This window comes from Somniosus microcephalus, chromosome 12, assembly GCF_052327205.1.
Source record: "Somniosus microcephalus isolate GS21.2 chromosome 12, FLI_Smic_1.0, whole genome shotgun sequence".
Classification (NCBI taxonomy): Eukaryota; Metazoa; Chordata; class Chondrichthyes; order Squaliformes; family Somniosidae; genus Somniosus; species Somniosus microcephalus.
In genome coordinates this window covers 200,530,508-200,550,752 of record NC_140998.1, presented here as the reverse complement: position 1 = coordinate 200,550,752, position 20,245 = coordinate 200,530,508, and positions in this window count along the sequence as shown.

Genomic DNA, 20,245 nt, shown 5'->3' with positions numbered 1-20,245 from the left:
CGGCCTGATTATCAACCCGGTCAAGTGTCAGTTTGGCCTGTACCAAATTGACTTCCTGGGGCATCGCATCACCTCAGAGGGAACGGTTCCTTTACCTTCGAAAGTAGAGGCGGTGACATCCTTTCCACGTCCGCAGAACATAAAGGCCCTGCAGGAATTCCTAGGCATGGTAAACTTTTACCACCGTTTCGTGCCGAAGGTGGCACTACTCATGCAGCCCCTGTACGAGGCCCTCAAGGGCAAGACTGGCAAGAACCCAGTAGACTGGACGGATGACATGGCCCGAGCGTTCGCCGACACCAAAAGTGCCTTAGCCAACGCGACTATGCTGGCGCACCCGCTGCCAGGAGCCACCATCGCCCTCACCACCGACGCGTCGGACTACGCAGTCGGTGCCGTGCAACAGCAGTGGGTGAACGGGACGTGGCAGCCGTTGACATTCTTCAGCCGTCAACTACGGCAGAGCAAGAGAGCATATAGCACGTTCGACCGGGAGTTTCTGGCCACCCGCCATTTTCGGTTCCTACTGGAAGGACGTCCTTTCACCACCTTTGTGGACCATAAGCCGCTAACCTTTGCAATGGCCAAGACTGCCGAACCGTGGTCAGCCTGACAGCAGCGTCAACTGACGTACATATCTGAATTCACCACGGATATACAGCACGTGGCCGGTAAGGACAACCTGGTGGCAGACTGCCTCTCCTGCGCGATCGTCAATACGGTTCATTTGGGCATCAACTACGCCCTCATGGCAGCGGACCAAGCCTCAGACCCGGAAGTCCAAGCTTACAGAACGGCCATCACTGGCCTCCAGTTGTCTGACGTCAAGTTCCATTCAGCAGGTACCACGCTGTTGTGTGACGTCTCCGTACAGGATCCTCACCCTGTCGTGCCGGTCGCCTGGCGCCGCAAAGTGTTCGACGCCATACATGGGTTGTCACACCCAGGAATGAAGGCCTCTCAGAAACTGATGTCAGCGAAATTCGTATGGCATGGCATGCATAAAGATGTCCGCGACTGGGCCAACACCTGCGTGGTCTGCCAAAAGGCCAAGGTACAGCGCCACATCAAAGCTCCGTTGGCCACCTTCACAGTTCCGGAGCGACGTTTTGACCATGTCAACGTGGACCTGGTAGGACCACTCCCACCCTCCCATGGTTTTTCACACATCCTGACCATGGTTGACCGCACCACCAGATGGCCAGAGGCGGTCCCCATGTCATCCACTACTTCGGCGGACGTGGCCAGGGCGTTCATTTCCTCCTGGATCGCCCATTTCGGAGTGCCCGCAGATATTTCGTCAGACAGGAGACCGCAGTTTTCCTCTGAACTCTGGAATGCAGTGGCCCAAAGACTCGGTGTCAAATTACACCGCACCACAGCCTACCACCCACAGGCGAATGGCCTCTGCGAACGCTTCCTCCGGTTAATGAAAGCCGCCCTGAGGGCCAGCCTCCAGGATGCTGGATGGGCAGACAAGCTACCATGGGTCCTGTTGGGCCTTCGCACGGCCCCCAAAGAAGACCTTCACTCTTCATCAGCGGAGCTTGTGTATGGTCAGCCGCTGCGAGTCCCAGGGGACTTCCTACCAACATCGACGGAGCCGTGGTCCGCATCTGCCCAGCTTGCTAGTCACCAAGAGGTGGCCAGATGTTTCGCACCGGTGCCCACTTCGCACCACGGGCTGCAGAGGTCACATGTTCCCATGGCGCTTCACAAGGCTGAATACGTTTTTATTCGCCATGACGTCACGTTGCAAACCACGGGGCTGCCCAGGCAGTCCTCGTGGCATCTCCGTTGAGTAAAGACCTGTTTAATTGTTCTCTTGTGTCCATCTCCGTTATTCGTTGGAATTCGTTAATTCCTACAAGTGATCCGCTCAAGGCCCCATATACCGGTCCCTTCCGCGTGTTGGAAGCAGGGGACAAAACCTTCACGGTTGATGTCAGCGGTAAACCGGACCACATTTCGGTCGACCGCTTAAAGCCAGCACATTTAGACCTCGACCGCCCCGTCGAGACAGCACAACCGCCGAGACGGGGTCGGCCACCCATCGTCGTTACGGCAGACCAAGTGCGACCGCCCGCCAGGCCGCCAGCCGCCCAGCAGCCTCCGCCTCGAGAGTACAGGAGTCGTTCTGACAGGCTCGTCAGACCCCCTCACCATTTGACTTTGTCCGTTAAAGCGAATTCTGGGGGGCGCGCATGTGGCAGAACCACTCAATGACTCTGGCTAACTGTATATAATTCTCTTTAACAATGTTCTAACACCAACCTAAACTTGTACCATTGTGTTAGGCATTACTGTGTTTTGTATATAGAGTTTGCCTGTACGGGGTGTGGCCCCTTTAAGAGCGCGGGAAAACGCGGGCAAACGCGATGACGTCACGTCGCAAACCACAGGGCTGCCCAGGCAGTCCTCGTGGCATCTCCGTTGAGTAAAGACCTGTTTAATTGTTCTCTTGTGTCGATCTCTGTTATTCGTTGGAATTCGTTAATTCCTACAAGTCTTCCTTTCTTTCCTTCTATCACAATGGGACGATTGGTCCCATATTACTGGGAATATCGGTCTTACCTTACCGGGAATATTGGTCTCATCTCATTGGGAATATCGGTCTCATCTCACTAGGAATATCGGTCCCATATTACTGGAAATATCGGTCTTACCTTACCGGGAATATCGGTCTCATCTCACTGGGAATATCGGTCTCATCTCACTGGGAATATCGATCCCATATTACTGGGAATATCAGTTTTATCTTACTGGGAATATCGGTCTCATCTCACTGGGATATCGGTCTCATCTCACTGGGAATATCGGTCTTACCTTACTGGGAATATCGGTCATCTCACTGGGAATATCGGTCTCATATTACTGGGAATATCGGTCCCATATTACTGGGAATATCGGTCTTACCTTACTGGGAATATCGGTCTCATCTCACTGGGAATATCGGTCTCATCTCATTGGGAATATTGGTCCCATATTACTGGGAATATCGGTCTCATCTCACTGGGAATATCAGTCCCATATTACTGGGAATATCAGTCTTAACTTACTGGGAATATCAGTCTCATCTCACTGGGAATATCGGTCTCATCTCACTGGGAATATCGGTCTCATCTCACTGGGAATATCGGTCTTATCTTACCGGGAATATCAGTCTCATCTCACTGGGAATATCGGTCTCATATTACTGGGAATATCCGTCTTAACTTACTGGGAATATCGGTCTTATCTTACTGGGAATATCAGTCTCATCTCACTGGGAATATCGGTCCCATATTACTGGGAATATCGGTCTTATCTTACCGGGAATATCGGTCTCATCTCACTGGGAATATCAGTCTCATCTCACTGGGAATATCGGTCCCATATTACTGGGAATATCGGTCTTATCTTACCGGGAATATCGGTCTCATCTCACTGGGAATATCAGTCTCATCTCACTGGGAATATCGGTCCCATATTACTGGGAATATCAGTCCCATTTCTCCTCATCTCAGTCCTAAATGGCCTTATTCTGAGACTGTGACCCCTGGTTCTAGACTCCCCAGCCAGAGGAAACATCTTCCCCGCATCTACCCTGTCAAGCCCTGTAAGAATTGCGTATGTTTCAATGAGATCACCTCTCATTCTTCTAAACTCTAGAGAATATAGGCCTAGTCGACTCAATCTCTCCTCATAGGACAATCCCGCCATCCCAGGAACCAGTCTGGCGAACCTTCGTTGCACTCCATCTTAGGCAAGTATCTCCCCTGTAAAAAACGCTCACTACTCTTAGGATCATTCTGGAGGCCCTGGCTCCTATCCTGTTCTCTGACTGCCTCCTTAAAGCCCTCTCCCTGCCTTTAACAACAACTGCGAGGAGCTCCTGCATTCACCGGTATTGAGACCAAGCCCCCCCTCAAGTGACCCACTACCCAGGCCCGCCCTCTCTTGACCATCCCCCAGGCCTTTCGCCCAGTGACCATCACAGGCCCCTCCACCAGTGACCATCCCAGGCCCCTCCCCCAGTGACCATTCCCAGGCCCCTCCCCCAGTGACCATCACAGGCCCCTCCCCCAGTGACCATCACAGGCCCCTTCCCCAGTGACCATTCCCAGGCCCCTCCCCCAGTGACCATCACCGGCCCCTCCCCCAGTTACCATCACAGGCCCCTCCCCTAGTGACCATCCCAGGCCCCTCCCCCAGTGACCATCCCAGGCCCCTCCCCCAGTGACCATCCCAGGCCCCTCCGCCAGTGACCATCCCAGGCCGCTCCCCCAGTGACCATCCCCAGGCCCCTCCCCCAGTGACAATCCCAGGCCCCTGCCCCAGTGACCATCCCCAGGCCCCTCCCCCAGTGACCAAACCCAGGCCCCACCCGCAGTGACCATCCAAGGCCCCTCCCCCAGTGACCACCCCAGGCCCCTCCCCCAGTGACCATCCCAGGCCCCTCCCCCAGTGACCATTCCCAGGCCACTCCCCCAGTGACCATTCCTAAGCCCCTCCTCCAGTGACCATCATAGGCCCCTCCCCCAGTGACCATCACAGGCCCCTCCCCCATTGACCATCACAGGCCCCTCCCCCGTGACCATTCCCAGGCCTCTCCCCCAGTGACCATCACAGGCCCCTCCCCAAGTGACCATCACAAGCCCCTCCCCCAGTGACCAGCCCAGGCCCCTCCCTCAGTGACCATCCCAGACCCCTCCCCCAGGGACCATTGCCAGGCCCCTCCCCCAGTGATCATCACAGGCCCCTCCCCCAGTGACCATCCACAGGCCCCTCCCCCAGTGACCATCCCAGGCCCCACCCACAGTGACCATCCCAGGCCCCTCCTGCTAGTGACCATCGCAGGCCCCTCCCCCAGTGACCATACCAGGCCCTTCCCACAGTGACTATCCCAGGCCCCTCCACCATTGACCACCCCCAGGCCCCTCCCCCAGTGACCATCCCAGGCCCCGCTGCAGTGACCATCCCAGGCCCCTCCCCCAGTGACCATCCCAGGCCCCTACCCAGTGCCCATCACCTGCCCCTCCCCCAGTGACCATCACTGGCCTCTCCCCCAGTGACCATCCCAGGCCCCTCCCCCAGTGACCATCCCAGGCCCCGCCCCCAGTGACCATCACAGGCCCCTACCCCAGTGACCATCCCCATGCCACTCCTCCAGTGACCATCCCAGGCCACTCCCCCAGTGACCATTCCCTGGCCCCTCCCCCAGTGACCATTCCAGGCCCCTCCCCCAGTGACCATGCCAGGCCCCTCCTCCTAGAGACCATCCCATGCCCCGCCCCTCAGTGACCATTCCCAGGCCACTCTCCCAGTGACCATTCCTAGGCCCCTCCCCCAGTAACCACCACAGGCCCCTGCCCCAGTGACCATCCCAGGCCCCTCCCCCAGTGACCATCACAGGCCCCTCCCCCAATGACCATCCCAGGCCACTCCCCCAGTGACCATTCACAGGCCCCTCCCCCAGCGACCAACACCGGCCCCACCCCCAGTAACCATCACAGGCCCCTGCCCCAGTGACCATCCCCAGGCCACTCCCCCAGTGACAATTCCAGGCCCCGCCCACAGTGACCATCCCAAGCCCCTCCTCCAGTGACCATCCCAGGCCCCTCCCCCAGTGACAATGTCAGGCCCCTCCCCCAGGGACTATCCCAGGCCCCTCCCCCATTGACCACCCCAGGCCCCTCCCCCAGTGACCATCACAGGCCCCACCTGCAGTGACTATCCCAGGCCCCTCCCCCAGTGACCATCCCAGTCCTCTCCCCCAGTGACCATCCCAGGCCCCTCCCCTAGAGACCCTCCCCCATTTACAATCCCCAGGCCCTGCCCATAAGTGACCATCCCCAGGCCCCTCCCCCAGTGACCATCCAGGCCCCTCATAAGAACATAAGAAATAGGAGCAGGAGCAGGCCATTTGGCCCTTCGACCTGCTTCGCCATTCAATGAGATCATGGCTGATCTTCTGCCTCAATTCCATTCACTGGCCCTATCACCATATCCCTTGATGCCTTTACTAGTCAGGAACCTATTGACTTTTGAATATACCCGATGACTGAGCCTCCACAGCCCTCTGGGGTAGAGAATTCCAAAGAATCACCACCCTCTGTGTGAAGAAATTTCTTCTCATCTCAGTCCTGAATGGCCTACCCTTTATCCTGAGGCTGTGGCCCCTGATTCCAGACTCGCCAGCCAAGGGAAACATTCTCCCAGCATCCACCCTATCAAGCCCTGTAATAATTTTGTATGCTTCAATGAGATCCCCTCTCATTCTTCTGAATGAAGAGAATACAGGCCTAGTTTACTCAATCTCTTCTCATACGACAGTCCCACCATCCCAGGAATCAATCTCGTGAACCTTCGTTGCTCTCCCTCTATGGCAAGTATATCCTTCCTTAGGTAAGGAGACCAAAATTGTACACAGTACTCCAGGTGTGGTCTCACCAAGGCCCTATATAATTGGAGTAAGACTTCTTTACTCCTGTACTCAAATCCTCCTGTAATGAAAGCCAGCATACCATTTGCCTTCCAAATGGCTTGCTGCACCTGCACATTCACTGTCAGTGACTCATATACAAGGACACCCAGGTCCCTTGGAGTATCTGTATTCCCCAATCTTTCACCATTTAGGAAATACTCTGCCTTTCGGTTTTTTATAGCAAAGTGGATAACTTCACATTTTTCCACATTATATTCCATCTGCCATGTTCTCGCCCACTCACTGAGCCTGTCGAGATCCCCTTGAAGCCTCTTCACATCCTCTTCACAACTGACACTGCCACCTAGCTTTGCATGATCAGCAAATTTAGAATGTGACATTTAGTCCCCTCGTCCAAATCATGGATATAGATTGTGAATAACTGGGGCCCAAGCACCGATCCTTGCGGTACCCCACTAGTCACAGCCCTCCCCAGTGACCATCCCAGGCCTCTCCCTCATGACCACCCCAGGCCCTCCCCCCTAGTGACCCTCCTCCCAGGCCCCTCCCCCAGTGACCATCCCAGGCCCCTCCCCATTGACCTTCACAGGCCCCTCCCCCAGTGAACATCCCAGACCCCTCCCCAAGTAACCATCCCAAGCCCCTCCCCCGTGACCATCCTAGGCCCCTCCCCCAGTGACCATCCAAGGCCCCTCCCCAGTGACCATCCAAGGCCCCTCCCCAGTGACCATCCCAGGACCCTCCCCACAGTGACTATCCCAGCCCCTCCCCTGTGACCCTCCCTCCAGTGACCATTTAAGGCCCCTCCCCCAGTGATCATCCCAGGCCCCGCCCCCATGACCCTCCCCCATGACCCTCACCCCAGTGATCATCCCAGGCCCCTCCCCATGACCCTACCCCCAGTGACCATCCCAGGCCCCTCCCCCGTGACCCTCCCCCAGTCTTCATCCCAGGCCCCTCCCCCAGTGACCATCCCAGGCCCCTCCCCCATGACCCCCCAGTGACCATCGTAGGCCCCTCCCCTCAGTGACCATCCCAGGCGGCTCCCCCGTGGCCCTCCCCGCAGTGACCATCCCAGGCCCCTCCCCCAGTGACCATCCCAGGCCCCTCCCCCATGAACATCCCAGGCCCCTCCCCATGACCATCCAAGCCCTCCCCCAGTGACCATCGCAGGCCCCTCCCCATGACCATCCCAGGCCCCTCCCCCCAGTAACCATCCCAGGCCCCTCCCCCAGTGACCATACCAGGCCCCTCCCTCTAGTGACCATCCCAGGACCCTCCCCCAGTGACCATCCCAGGCCCCTCCCCCAGTGCCCATCCCAGGCCCCTCCCCAGGTTATCATTCCAGGCCCCTCCCCCAGTGATCATCCCAGGCCCCTCCCCCAGTGATCATCCCAGGCCCCTCCACCAGTGACCATCCCAGGCCCCTCCCCCAGTGATCATCACAGGCCCCTCCCCCAGTGACCATCCCAGGCCCCTCCACCAGTGACCATCCCAGGCCCCGCCCCCCAGTGACCAACACAGGCCCCTCCCCCAGTGACCATCCCAGGCCCCTCCCTCTAGTGACCATCCCAGGTCCCTCCCTCCAGTGACCATCCCCCAGTCCCCTCCACCCAGTGACTATACCAGGCCCCTCCCCAATGACCAAGCCTGGCCCCACCCCCAGTGACCATCCCAGGCCCCTCCCCCAGTGACCATCCCAGGCCCCTCCCCCAGTGCCCATCCCAGGCCCCTCCCCCAGTGATCATCACAGGCCCCTCCCCCAGTGATAATCCCAGGCCCCTCCCCCAGTGACCATCCCAGGCCACTCCCACAGTGATCATCACAGGCCCCTCCCCCGTGACCCTCCACCCAGTGACCATCCCAGGCCCCTCTCCAACAGTGACGAGCCCAGGCCCCTCCCCCACGACCCTCCCCCAGTGACCAAACAAGGCCCCACCCCAGTGACCATCCCAGGCCCCTGCCCCAGTGATCATCACAGGCCCCTCCCCCAGTGACCAACTCAGGCTCCTCCCCATCACCATCCCAGGCCCCTCCCACCAGTGACCATCCCAGTCCCCTCCCCCATGACCCCCCAGTGTCCATCCCAGGCCCCTCCCCAAAGTGACCATCCCAGGCCCCTCCCCCAGTGATCATCCAGTGACCATCCCCCCAGTAATCATCCCAGGCCCCTCCCCACAGTGACCATCCCAGGCCCCTCCCCCAGTGATCATCCCAGGCCCCTCCCCAGTGACCATCCCAGGCATCTCCCCCAGTGATCCTCCCTGGCCGCTCCCCCAGTGACCATCCCTGGCCCCTCCCCCAGTGATCCGCCAGGCCCCTCCTCCAGTGACCATTCCCAGGCCCCTCCCTCAGTGACCGTCACAGGCCACTCCCTCAGTGACCATCCCAGGCCTCTCCCCCAGTGATCATACCAGGCCGCTCCCCCGTGACCCTCCCCTGAGTGACTATCCCAGGCCCCTCCCCGTGACACACCCTGTGATCATCCCAGGCCCCTCCCCCAGTGAACATCCCAGGCCCTTCCCCCGTGACCCCCCAGTGACCATCCCAGGCCCCTCCCCCCAATGAACATCCCAGGCCCCTCCCCCGTGAGCCTCCCCCCGTGACCATCCCAGGCCCGTCCCCCAGTGATCATCCCTGGCCCCTCCCCCATGACCATCCCAGGCCACTCCACCAGTGACCATCCCAGGCCACTCCACCAGTGACCATCCCAGGCCCCGCCCCCATGACCATCCCAGGCCCCTGCCCCCAGGGACCATCCCAGGCCCTTCCCCCAGTGACCATCCCAGGCCCCTGCCCCCAGTGACCATCCCAGGCCCCTGCCCCCAGTGACCATCCCAGGCCCATGCCCCCAGTGACCATCCCAGGCCCCTCCCCCAGTGACCATCCCAGGTCCTTCCCTCTAGTGACCATCCCCCAGGCCCCTCTCCCCAGTGACCATACCAGGCCCCTCCCCAGTGACCAAACCTGGCCCCTCCCCCAGTGACCGTCCCAGGCCCCTCCCTCTAGTGACCATTCCAGGCCCCTCCCTCTAGTGACCATCCCCCAGGCCCCTCCCCCCAGTGACCATCCCAGGCCCCTCCCCAGTGACCAAAGCTGGCCCCTCCCCAGTGACCATCCCAGGCCCCTCCCCCAGTGACCATCCCAGGCCCCTCCCCCATTGCCCATCCCAGGCCCCTCCCCAGTGACCATCCCAGGCCCCGCCCCCAGTGATCATCCCAGGCCCCTCCCCCGTGACCATCCTAGGCCACTCCCCCAGTGATCATCACAGGCCTCTCCCCCAGTGACCAACCCAGGCCCCTCCCCAGTGACAATCCCCTTGCACCTCCCCCAGCGACCATCCCCAGGCCCCTCCCCCAGTGACCATCCCCAGGCCCCTACCCCAGTGAGTATCCCAGGCCCCGCCCACAGTCACCCTCCCCCAGGCCCCACCCTCGTGACCTGCCCCCCCAGGTCCCGCCCACAATTGACCACCCCGAGGCCCCTCCCCCAGTGACCATCCAGGCCCCTCATAAGAGCATAAGAAATAGGAGCAGGAGCAGGCCATTCGGCCCTTCGACCTGCTCTGCCATTGAATGAGATCATGGCTGATCTTCTGCCTCAACTCCATTCACTGGCCCTATCACCATATCCCTTGATGCCTTTACTAGGCAGGAATCTATCGACTTTCGAATATACCCAATGACTGAGCTTCCACAGCCCTCTGGGGTAGAGAATTCCAAAGACTCACCACCCTCTGTGTGAAGAAATTTCTTCTCATCTCAGTCCTGAATGGCCTACCCTTTATCCTGAGGCTGTGGCCCCTGATTCTAGACTCCCCAGCCAAGGGAAACATTCTCCCAGCATCCACCCTATCTAGCCCTGTAATAATTTTGTATGCTTCAATGAGATCCCCTCTCATTCTTCTGAATGAAGAGAATACAGGCCTAGTTTACTCAATCTCTTCTCATACGACAGTCCCACCATCCCAGGAATCAATCTCGTGAACCTTCGTTGCTCTCCCTCTATTGCAAGTATATCCTTCCTTAGGTAAGGAGACCAAAATTGTACACAGTACTCCAGGTGTGGTCTCACCAAGGCCCTATATAATTGGAGTAAGACTTCTTTACTCCTGTACTCAAATCCTCCTGTAATGAAAGCCAGCATACCATTTGCCTTCCTAATGGCTTGCTGCACCTGCACATTCACTGTCAGTGATTCATATACAAGGACACCCAGGTCCCTTGGAGCATCTGTATTCCCCAATCTTTCACCATTTAGGAAATACCCTGCCTTTCGGTTTTTTATAGCAAAGTGGATAACTTCACATTTTTCCACATTATATTCCATCTGCCATGTTCTTGCCCGCTCACTGAGCCTGTCGAGATCCCCTTGAAGCCTCTTCACATCCTCTTCACAACTGACACTGCCACCGAGCTTTGCATGATCAGCAAATTTAGAATGTGACATTTAGTCCCCTCGTCCAAATCATTGATATAGATTGTGAATAACTGGGGCCGAAGCACCGATCCTTGCGGTACCCCACTAGTCACAGCCCTCCCAAGTACCCATCACAGTCCCCTCCCCCAGTGACCATCACAGGCCCCTCCCCCTAGTGACCCTCCTCCCAGGCCCCTCCCCCAGTGACCATCCCAGGCCCCTCCCCCAGTGACCATCCCAGGCCCCTCCCCCAGGGACCATCCCAGGCCCCTCCCCCGTGAGCCTCCCCCCAGTGACCGTACCAGGCCCATCCCCCCAGTGACCAACCCAGGCCTCTCCCCCCGTGACCATACCAGGCCCCTCCCCCAGTGAACATCCCAGGCCACTCCCCCAGTGACCATCCCAGGCTCCTCCCCCAGTGACAATCCGAGGCCCCTCCCCCAGTGATCATCACAGGCCCCTCCCCCAGTGACCATCCCAGGCCCCTCCCCAGTGACCATCCCAGGCCCCTCCCCCAGTGATCATCCCTGGCCGCTCCCCCAGTGATCATCCCTGGCCGCTCCCCCAGTGAACATCCCTGTCCCCTCCCCCAGTGACCATCCCAGTCCCCTCCCCCATGAACCCCAGTGTCCATCCCAGGCCCCTCCACTGTGACCCTCCCCCCAGTGACCATCCCAGGCCCCTCCCCCAGTGATCATCCCAGGACCCTCCCAAGGAGCATCCCAGGCCCCTCCCCTTTACCATCCCAGGCCCCTCCCCCAGTGACCATGTCAGGCCCCTCCCCCCAGTGAACGTCCCAGGCCCCTCCCCGAGTGACCATCAAGGGCCCCTCCCTCCAGTGACCATCCCAGGCCCCTCCCCAGTGACCATCCCAGGCCCCTCCCCCAGTGATCATCACAGGCGACTCCCCCAGTGATCCTCACAGGCCCTTCACCCAGTGACCATCCCAGGCCCCTCACCCAGTGACCATCCCAGGCCCCTCACCCTGTGAACATCCCAGGCCCCTCCCAAGTGACCATCCCAGGCCCCTCCCTCATTGATCATCCCAGGCCCCTCACCCCGTGACCATCACGGACCCCTCCCCCAGTGACCCTCCTCCCAGGCCCCTCCCCCAGTGATCATCCCAGGCCCCTCCCCCAGTGACCATCCCAGGCCCCGCCCCCATGACCCTCCCCCAGTGACCATACCAGGCCCATGCCCCCAGTGACCATCCCAGGCCCCTCCCCCCAGTGATCATCCCAGGCCCCTCACCCAGTGATCATCGCAGGCCCCTCCCCATGACCATTGCAGGCCCCTCCCCCGTGACCATCCCAGGCCCCTCCCCCCAGTGACCATCCCAGGCCCCTCCCCCAGTGATCATCCGAGGCCCCTCCCCCAGTGACCATCCCAGGGCTATCCCCCGTGTGCCTACCCCAGTGACCATACAAGGCCCATCCCCCCAGTGACTATCCCAGGCCCCTCCCCCCATGACCATCCCAGGCCCCTCCCGCAGTGACCATCCCAGGCCCCTCCCCCAGTGACCATCCGAGGCCGCTCCCCAGTGAGCATCCCATGCCCTTCCATCAATGACCATTCCAGGCCCCTCCCCGTGACCCTCCCCCCAGTGACCATCCCAGGCCCCTCCCCCCAGTGACCATCCCAGGCCCCTCCCCCGTGACCCTCCCCCCCAGGCCCCTTCCCCAGTGACCATCCCAGGTCCCTCCCCCGTGACCCTCCCCCCAGTGACCATCCCAGGCCCCTCCCCCCAGTGACCATCCCAGGCCCCTCCCACGTGACCCCCCCCCCCAGTAACCATGCCAGGGCCCTTCACCAGTGATCATCCCAGGCCCCTCCCCCATGACCCTACCCCCAGTGACCATCACAGGACCTTCCCCGTGACCCTCCCCCCAGTGATCATCCCAAGCCACTCCACCAGGGATCATCCCAGGCCCCTCCCCCGTGACCCTCCCCCCAGTGACCATCCCAGGCCCCTCCCCCCAGTGACCATCCCAGGCCCCTCCCTCTAGTGACCATTCCCCAGTGACCATTACCAGGCCCCCAACCCCCAGTGACCATCCCAGGCCCCTCCCAAAGTGACCATCCCAGGCCCCTCCCCCACAGACCATCCCAGGCCCCTCCCCCAGTGATCATCACAGGCCCCTCCCCCAACTGACCATCCCAGGCCCCTCCCCCAGTGATCATCACAGGCCAGTCCCCCCAGTGACCATACCAGGCCCCAACCCCCAGTGCCCATCCCAGGCCCCCTCCCACAGTGACGATCCCAGGCCCCTCCCCTGTGACCCTCCCTCCAGTGACCATCTAAGGTCCCTCCCCCAGTGATCATCCCAGGCCACCTCCCCATGACCCTCACCCCAGTGATCATCCCAAGCCCCTCCCCCGTGATCATCCCAGGCCCCTCCCCATGACCCTACCCCCAGTGACCATGCCAGGCCCCTCCCCCGTGACCCTCCCCCCAGTTATCATCCCAGGCCCCTCCCCCAGTGACCATCCCAGGCCCCTCCCCCGTGAACCGCCAGTGACCATCGCAGTCCCCTCCCCTCAGTGACCATCCCAGGCCCCTCCCCTGTGAACCTCCCTGCAGTGACCATCCCAGGCCACTCCCCCAGTGACCATCCCAGGCCCCTCCCCATGACCATCCCAGGCCCCTCCCCCATGACCCTCAGGCCCATCCCCCAGTGACCATCCCAGGCCGCTCCCCCAGTGACCATCCCCAGGCCCCTCCCCCCAGTGACCATCCCCAGGCCCCTCCCCCCCAGTGACCATCCCAGGCCCCCTGCCCCAGTGACCAGCCCAGGCCCCTCCCCCAGTGATCATCCCAGACCCCTCCCCACAGTGATCAGCCCAGGCCCCCCCCAGTGACCATCCCAGGCACCTCCCCCAGTGACCATCCCTGGCCCCTCCCCCAGTGACCAACACAGGCCCCTCCCCCAGTGACCATCCCAGGCCCCTCCCCCTCTGGCCATTCCAGGCCACTCCCCCAGTGACCATACTCGCAGGCCCCTTCCCCAGTGACCCACCCCCCATGACCATCCCAGGCCGCTCCACCAGTGACCATCCCAGGCCCCTCCCCCAGTGACCATCCCAGGCCCCGCCCTCTCGTGACCATCCCAGGCCCCTCCCCCCAGTGACTATACCAGGCCCCTCCCCAGTGGCCAAACCTGGCCACTCCCCCAGTGACCATCCCAGGCCACTGCCCCAGTGACCATCCCAGGCCCCTCCCCCAGTGCCCATCCCAGGCCCCTCCCCCAGTGATCATTACAGGCCCCTCCCTCAGTGACCATCCCTGGCCCCTCCCCAGTGACCATCCCAGGCCCCTCCCCCAGTGACAATCCCAGGCCCCTCCCCCCAGTGACCATCCCAGGCCAGTCCCCCAGTGATCATCACGGGCCCCTCCCCCAGTGGCCATCACAGGCCCCTCCCTGGGGACCATCCCAGGCCACTCCCCCAGTGACCATCCCCAGGCCCCTCCCCCAGTGACCATCCCAGGCCCCTCCCCCAGTGACTATCCCAGACCCCGCCCACAAGTGACCATCCCCAGGCCCCTCCCCCAGTGACCATCCAGGCCCCTCATAAGAGCATAAGAAATAGGAGCAGGAGCAGGAGCAGGCCATTCGGCCCTTCGACCTGCTCCGCCATTGAATGAGATCATGGCTGATCTTCTGCCTCAACTCCATTCACTGGCCCTATCACCATATCCCTTGATGCCTTTACTAGGCAGGAATCTATCGACTTTCGAATATACCCGATGACTGAGCTTCCACAGCCCTCTGGGGTAGAGAATTCCAAAGATTCACCACCCTCTGTGTGAAGAAATTTCTTCTCATCTCAGTCCTGAATGGCCTACCCTTTATCCTGAGGCTGTGGCCCCTGATTCTAGACTTCCCAGCCAAGGGAAACATTCTCCCAGCATCCACCCTATCAAGCCCTGTAATAATTTTGTATGCTTCAATGAGATCCCCTCTCATTCTTCTGAATGAAGAGAATACAGGCCTAGTTTACTCAATCTCTTCTCACACGACAGTCCCACCATCCCAGGAATCAATCTCGTGAACCTTCGTTGCACTCCCTCTATGGCAAGTATATCCTTCCTTAGGTAAGGAGACCAAAATTGTACACAGTACTCCAGGTGTGGTCTCACCAAGGCCCTATATAATTGGAGTAAGGCTTCTTTACTCCTGTACTCAAATCCTCCTGTAATGAAAGCCAGCATACCATTTGCCTTCCTAATGGCTTGCTGCACCTGCATATTCACTGTCAGTGACTCATATACAAGGACACCCAGGTCCCTTGGAGCATCTGTATTCCCCAATCTTTCACCATGTAGGAAATACCCTGCCTTTCGGTTATTTATAGCAAAGTGGATAACTTCACATTTTTCCACATTATATTCCATCTGCCATGTTCTTGCCCGCTCACTGAGCCTGTCGAGATCCCCTTGAAGCCTCTTCACATCCTCTTCACAACTGACACTGCCACCTAGCTTTGCATGATCAGCAAATTTAGAATGTGACATTTAGTCCCCTCGTCCAAATCATTGATATAGATTGTGAATAACTGGGGCCGAAGCACCGATCCTTGCGGTACCCACTAGTCACAGCCCTCCCAAGTGACCATCCCAGTCCCCTCCCCCAGTGACCATTACAGGCCCCTCCCCCTAGTGATCCTCCTCCCAGGCCCCTCCCCCAGTGACCGTCCCAGGCCCCTCCCCCAGTGACCATCCCAGGCCCCTCCCCCAGGGACCATCCCAGGCCCCTCCCCCGTGAGCCTCCCCCCAGTGACCGTACCAGGCCCATCCCCCCAGTGACCAACCCAGGCCTCTCCGCCCGTGACCATACCAGGCCCCACCCCCAGTGATCATCCCAGGCCTTTCCCCATGACCACCCAAGACCCCTCCCCCAGTGACCATCGCAGTCCCCTCCCCTCAGTGACCATCCCAGGCCCCTCCCCTGTGAACCTCCCTGCAGTGACCATCCCAGGCCCCTCCCTCAGTGACCATCCCAGGCCCCTCCCCATGACCATCCCAGGCCCCTCCCCCATGACCCTCAGGCCCCTCCCCCAGTGACCATCCCAGGCCGCTCCCCCAGTGACCATCCCCAGGCCCCTCCCCCCAGTGACCATCCCAGGCCCCTGCCCCAGTGACCAGCCCAGGCCCCTCCCCCAGCGATCATCCCAGACCCCTCCCCCCAGTGATCAGCCCAGGCCCCCCCAGTGACCATACCCCAGGCACCTCCCCCAGTGACCATCCCTGGCCCCTCCCCCAGTGACCAGCACAGGCCCCTCCCCCAGTGACCATCCCAGGCCCCTCCCCCTCTGACCATTCCAGGCCACTCCCCCAGTGACCATACTCGCAGGCCCCTTCCCCAGTGACCCACGCCCCATGACCATCCCAGGCCGCTCCACCAGTGACCATCCCAGGCCCCGCCCCCATGACCATCCCAGGCCCCTCCCCCAGTGCCCATCCCAGGCCCCTCCCCCAGTGATGATTACAGGCCCCTCCCCCAGTGATCATCACAGGCCCCTCCCCCAGTGACCATCCCAGGCCCCTCTCTCCAGTGACCATCCCCCAGGCCCCTCCCCCCAGTGACTATACCAGGCCCCTCCCCAGTGGCCAAACCTGGCCCCTCCCGCAGTGGCCATCCCAGGCCCCTGCCCCAGTGATCATAACAGGCCCCTCCCTCAGTGACCATCCCTGGCCCCTCCCCAGTGACCATCCCAGGCCCCTTCCCCAGTGACAATCCCAGGCCCCTCCCCCAGTGACAATCCCAGGCCAGTCCCCCCGTGACCATTCCAGGCCCCACCCCCAGTGATCATCCCAGGCCTTTCCCCATGACCATCCAAGACCCCTCCCCCAGTGACCATCCCAGGCACCTCCCCATGACCCTCCCACCAGTGACCATCCCAGGCCCCTCCCCATGACCCTCCCCCCAGTGACGATCACAGGCCCCTCCACCAGAGACCCTCCTCCCAGGCCCCTCCCCAGTGACCATCCCAGGCCCCTCCCCAGTGACCAACCCAGGCCCCTCCCCTGTGACCCTCCCCCAAGTGACCATCCCAGGCCCCTCCCCCAGTGATCATCTCAGGCCCCTCCACCGTGACCCTCCCCCCAGTGACCATCCCAGGCCCCTCCCCCAATGATCATCCCAGGCCCCTCTCCCGTGACCCTCCACCCAGTGACCATCCCAGGCCCCTCTCCTGTGGCCCTGCACGCAGCGACAATCCCAGGCCCCTCCCCCGTTACCCTCCTCCCAGTGACCATTCCAGGCCCCTCCCCCAGTGATCATCACAGGCCCCTCCCCCAGTGACCATCCCAGACCCCTCCCCCAGTGACCATCCCAGACCCCTCCCCCAGTGATCATCACAGGCCCCTCCCCCAGTGACCTTCCCAGACCCCTCCCCCATCACCATCCCTGGCCCTGCTGTAGTGACCATACCAGGCCCCTCCCCAGTGACCATCCCAGGCCCCTCCCCCAAGTGACCATCACAGGCCCCTCCCCCAGTGATCATCCCAGGCCCCTCCACCGTGACCCTCCCCCCAGTTACCATCCCAGGCCCCTCCCCCAGTGATCATCCCAGGCCCCTCTCCCTTGACCCTCCACCCAGTGACCATCCCAGGCCCCTCTCCTGTGACCCTGCAAGCAGCGACAATCCCAGGCCCCTCCCCCGTAACCCTCCTCCCAGTGACCATCCCAGGCCCCTCCCCCAGTGACCATCCCAGGCCCCTCCCCTGTGACCCTCCCCCCAGTGACCATCCCTGGCCCCTCCCCCAGTGATCATCCCAGGCCCCTCCACCGTGACCCTCCCCCCAGTGACCATCCCAGGCCCCTCCCCCAGTGATCATCCCAGGCCCCTCTCCCGTGACCCTCCACCCAGTGACCATCCCAGGCCACTCCCCTGTGACCCTGCAAGCAGCGACAATCCCAGGCCCCTCCCCCGTAACCCTCCTCCCAGTGACCATCCCAGGCCACTCCCCCAGTGACCGTCCCAGGCCCCTCCCCTGTGACCCTCCCCCCAGTGACCATACCAGGCCCCACCCCAGTGACCATCCCAGGCCCCTCCCCCAGTGATCAACACAGGCCCCTCCCCCAGTGACCATCCCAGATCCCTACCCCATGACCATCCCAGGCCCTGCTGCAGTGACCATACCAGGCCCCTCCCCGTGATCATCCGAGGCCCCTCCCCCAGTGACCATCCCAGGCTCCTCCCCCAGTGACCATACCCCCAGGCCCCTCCCCCAGTGACCATCCCAGGTCCCTCCCCTGTGACCATCCCCAGGCCCCACCCCCAGTGACCATCCAAGGCCCCTCCCGCAGAGACCATCCCAGGCCCCTCCCCTGTGACCCTCCCGCCAGTGACCATCCCAGGCCCCTCCCCCAGTGATCATTCCTGGCCCCTACCCCATGACCATCTCAGGCCCCTCCCTCTGACCATCCCAGGCCACTCCCCCAGTGACCATCCCAGGCCCCTCCCCAAGAGACCATCCCAGGCCAATCCCCCAGTGACCATACCCCCAGGCCCCTCCCCCAGTGACCCTCCCCCGTGACCATCACAGGCCCCTCCCCCAGTGACCATCCCAGGCACCTCCCCCAGTGACCATCCCAGGCCCTTCGCCCAGTGACCATCCCAGGCCCCTCCCCTGTGACCCTCCCCCCAGTGACCATCCCAGGCCCCTCCCCCAGTGATCATCCCAGGCCCCTCCACCGTGACCCTCCCCTCTGTGTGCATTCCAGGCCCCTCCCCCAGTGATCATCCCAGGCCCCTCTCCAATGACCCTCCCCCCAGTGACCATCCCAGTCCCCTCTCCCACGACCCTCCCCCCAGTGACCATCCCAGGCCCCTCCCCCGTGACCCTCCCCCCAGTGACCATCCCAGTCCCCTCCCCCATGACCATCCCAGGCCCCGCTGCAGTGACCATCCCAGGCCCCTCCCCCAGTGACCCTCCCCCCGGTGAGCATCACAGGCCCCTCCCCCAGTGACAATCCCGGGCTCCTCCCCCAGTGACCATACCCCCAGGCCCCTCCCCCAGGGATTATCACAGGCCCCTCCCCCAGTGACCATCCCAGACCCCTCCCCCATGACCATCCCAGGCCCTGCTGCAGTGGCCATACCAGGCCCCTCCCCAGTGATCATCCGAGGCCCCTGCCCCAGTGACCATACCAGGCTCCTCCCCCAGTGACCATACCCCCAGGCCCCTCCCCCAGTGACCATCCCAGGTCCCTCCCCCGTGACCATCTCCAGGCCCCGCTCCCAGTGACCATCCAAGGCCCCTCCCGCAGAGACCATCCCAGGCCCCTCCCCTGTGACCACCCAGTGACCATTCCAGCCCCCTCCCCCTGTGACCATCCCAGGTCCCTCCCCCCAGTGACCATCCCAGGCCCCTCCCCAGTGACCAAAGCTGGCCCCTCCCCAGTGACCATCCCAGGCCCCTCCCCCAGTGACCATCCCAGGCCCCTCCCCCATTGCCCATCCCAGGCCCCTCCCCAGTGACCATCCCAGGCCCCGCCCCCAGTGATCATCCCAGGCCCCTCCCCCGTGACCATCCTAGGCCACTCCCCCAGTGATCATCACAGGCCTCTCCCCCAGTGACCAACCCAGGCCCCTCCCCAGTGACAATCCCCTTGCACCTCCCCCAGCGACCATCCCCAGGCCCCTCCCCCAGTGACCATCCCCAGGCCCCTACCCCAGTGAGTATCCCAGGCCCCGCCCACAGTCACCCTCCCCCAGGCCCCACCCTCGTGACCTGCCCCCCCAGGTCCCGCCCACAATTGACCACCCCGAGGCCCCTCCCCCAGTGACCATCCAGGCCCCTCATAAGAGCATAAGAAATAGGAGCAGGAGCAGGCCATTCGGCCCTTCGACCTGCTCTGCCATTGAATGAGATCATGGCTGATCTTCTGCCTCAACTCCATTCACTGGCCCTATCACCATATCCCTTGATGCCTTTACTAGGCAGGAATCTATCGACTTTCGAATATACCCAATGACTGAGCTTCCACAGCCCTCTGGGGTAGAGAATTCCAAAGATTCACCACCCTCTGTGTGAAGAAATTTCTTCTCATCTCAGTCCTGAATGGCCTACCCTTTATCCTGAGGCTGTGGCCCCTGATTCTAGACTCCCCAGCCAAGGGAAACATTCTCCCAGCATCCACCCTATCTAGCCCTGTAATAATTTTGTATGCTTCAATGAGATCCCCTCTCATTCTTCTGAATGAAGAGAATACAGGCCTAGTTTACTCAATCTCTTCTCATACGACAGTCCCACCATCCCAGGAATCAATCTCGTGAACCTTCGTTGCTCTCCCTCTATTGCAAGTATATCCTTCCTTAGGTAAGGAGACCAAAATTGTACACAGTACTCCAGGTGTGGTCTCACCAAGGCCCTATATAATTGGAGTAAGACTT